Here is a 2,847-nt window from a genome sequence, read left to right as displayed (position 1 = left end):
GAACAATCAAAAATTATATATACGACGGAGACGTGTCAGTCACCGGCTCGACACCTTGATCTCCATTCTTGCGTTGGGGTCGTCTCGCCAATTATTGCTTCTACAACTTTTGCTAACGCATAGCGATAAAGTAAAGCATATACATGGCCCTTGCATTTCATACAATAATTAAGAGACAACCCTAAGGCTCCTGTCGGTTGTCGATATTACAAAACATGATCATCTCATACATCAACATATATCACATCATATCTTGACCATATCACATCACAACATGCCCTGCAAAAACAAGTTAGGCATCCTCTACTTTGTTGTTGCAAGTTTTACGTGGCTGCTACGAGGCTTCTAGCAAGAACTGTCTTACCTATGCAAAAACCACAATGGTGATTATCAAGTTTTTTGTTTTAATCTTCTTCAAGGACCGGCCGTAGTCAAATTCGATTCAACTAAAGTAGGAGAAACAGACACCCGCCAGCCACCTTTATGCAAAACAAGTTGCATGTCAGTCGATGGAACCGGTCTCATGTACGTGGACATGTAATGTTGGTCCGACTGCTTCATCCCACAATACCGCCAAATCAAAATAAGACGTTGGTGGTAAGCATTATGACTATCACCGCCCACAACTCTTTGTGTTCTACTCGGGCATATCATCTACGCACAGACCTGGCTCGTATGCCACTGTTGGGAAATGTTACATGAAAAACAAAAAATATTCTATGCACACGCAAGATCTATCGATGGAGATGCATAGCAAGGATTGGGGAGAGTGCATCTACGTACCCTTGTCGACCGTAAAGCGGAAGCGTTTATCAACGCGGTTGATGTAGTCGTACACCTTCACGATCTGCCCGATGAAGTACCGAATGTACGGCACCTCCGCGTTCAGCACACGTTCATCTCGATGACGTCTTCACCTTCTTGATCCAGCAAGACGGGCGAAGTAGTAGATAAGTTCCGGCAGTGTGATGGTGTGGTGATGATGGTTACACAACTATCTCCGTGGGGCTTCGCCAAGCACTACGAAAATATGACCGAGGACGAACTAGAGGGAGAGGGGCGCCGCACATGGCTAGTAGTTGTGGTGTGTGTTTCCCCTCTCCCTCCTCTCATATATATAGGTGGAGGGGGGAGGGAGGCAGCCCCTAGGATGCCCCAAGTGGCCGGCGGCTGCCCTGGCCGAACTCCCCCTTCCATATTTGTGCAGGGGGGAAAGGAAAGGGGGGTTGCCTGCCTTTGGGGCGCCTCCCCCTTCCTTTCCTCCCTCCTTTGGTGCATGGTGAAGGGTGGAGGGGCGCATCAGCCCCCTTGTGGGCTGGTGTGCTTCCCCCCTTTGGCCCATAAGGCCCACCACTTACCAGTGGCCTCCCGGAACCCCTTTCGGCACTCTGATGCATACCCGATACATTTCGAAACCTTTCTGGTGTCCAAATAGCATCGTCCTATATATATAAATCTTTACCTTCAGACCATTTCGGAGCTCCTCGTCATGTCCGTGATCTCATCTGGGACTTCGAAGAACATTCGGTCGCCAATTTACATAACTCATATATTACTATATTGTCAACGAACATTAAGCGTGCGGACCCTACGGGTTCGAGAATGATGTAGAAATGACCGAGACACCTCTTCGGTCAATAGCCAACAGTGGGACCTAGATGCCCATGTTGGTTCCTACATATTTTACGAAGATCTCTATCATTCGAACCTTTATGACAACATACGTAATTCCCTTTATTTATCGGTATGTTACTTGCCCGAGATTCGATCGTCAGTATCTTCATACCTAGTTCAATCTCGTTACCGGCAAGTCTCTTTACTCGTTCGGAAATACATCATCTCGTAACTAAATCCTTAGTCACTTTGCTTGCAAGCTTCTTGTGATGTGTATTAGTGAGAGGGCCCAGAGATACCTCTCCGATACATGGAGTGACAAATCCGAATCTCGATCCATGACAACCCAACAGACACCTTCTGAGATACCTGTAGAGCATCTTTATGATCACCCAGTTATGTTGTGACGTTTTATAGCACACAAGGTATTCCTCCAATATCCGGGAGTTGCATGATCTCATAGCTGAAGGAATATGTATTTGACATTTGAGAAAGCAATAGCAATAAACTGAACGATCATATGCTAAGATAATCGGATGGGTCTTGTCCATCACATCATTCTCCTAATGATGTGATCCCATTATCAAATGACAACTCATTCTATGGTTAGGAAACCTTAACCATCTTTTGATCAACGAGCTAGTCTAGTAGAGGCTCACTAGGGACACGATATTTGTTTATGTATCCACACATGTATTTAAGTTTCCGGTCAATACAATTCTAGCATGAATAATAAACCTTTATCATGATTAAGGAAATATAATAATGAACATTTTATTATTGCCTCTAGGGCATATTTCCATCACTTCCTTCATGCTCTTGAAGTACTCGTCGAGTGACTTGGCTCCTTGTATGGTGTTCTCCACTTGGCGAAGAAGATGTTCCATGCAGGTGGAAGGCACAAATTCTAGCCACATCACTTTCCTCGTCTTGGACCAACTCATGTCGAAGCTCTTTGAAGGTGTGTGAAGCCACCAAATCAACGTGTATTCGTGGAACGTACTTGTGGAACACTTCACTTGAACTCCGGAGGGGACTTGATGTAGCTTGAGGTAGTCGTCCATCTTGCACTCCCACTCGAGGTATTCTTCGGGGTCATTAGTCCCAAAGAATGGACTCTCATCAGCGATGTCGAAGTCGTATTAGCTCGTGGAAGTAGTGAGCTTGATCTCGTGGAGTAGGCAAAGATTTCGTACATCCGAAGGCGAAGATGCCTTGAAGTCACTTGGCAAG

Source organism: Triticum aestivum, chromosome 6A, assembly GCF_018294505.1.
Source record: "Triticum aestivum cultivar Chinese Spring chromosome 6A, IWGSC CS RefSeq v2.1, whole genome shotgun sequence".
In the NCBI taxonomy this organism is placed as follows: Eukaryota; Viridiplantae; Streptophyta; class Magnoliopsida; order Poales; family Poaceae; genus Triticum; species Triticum aestivum.
This window is presented reverse-complemented; position numbering follows the sequence as displayed.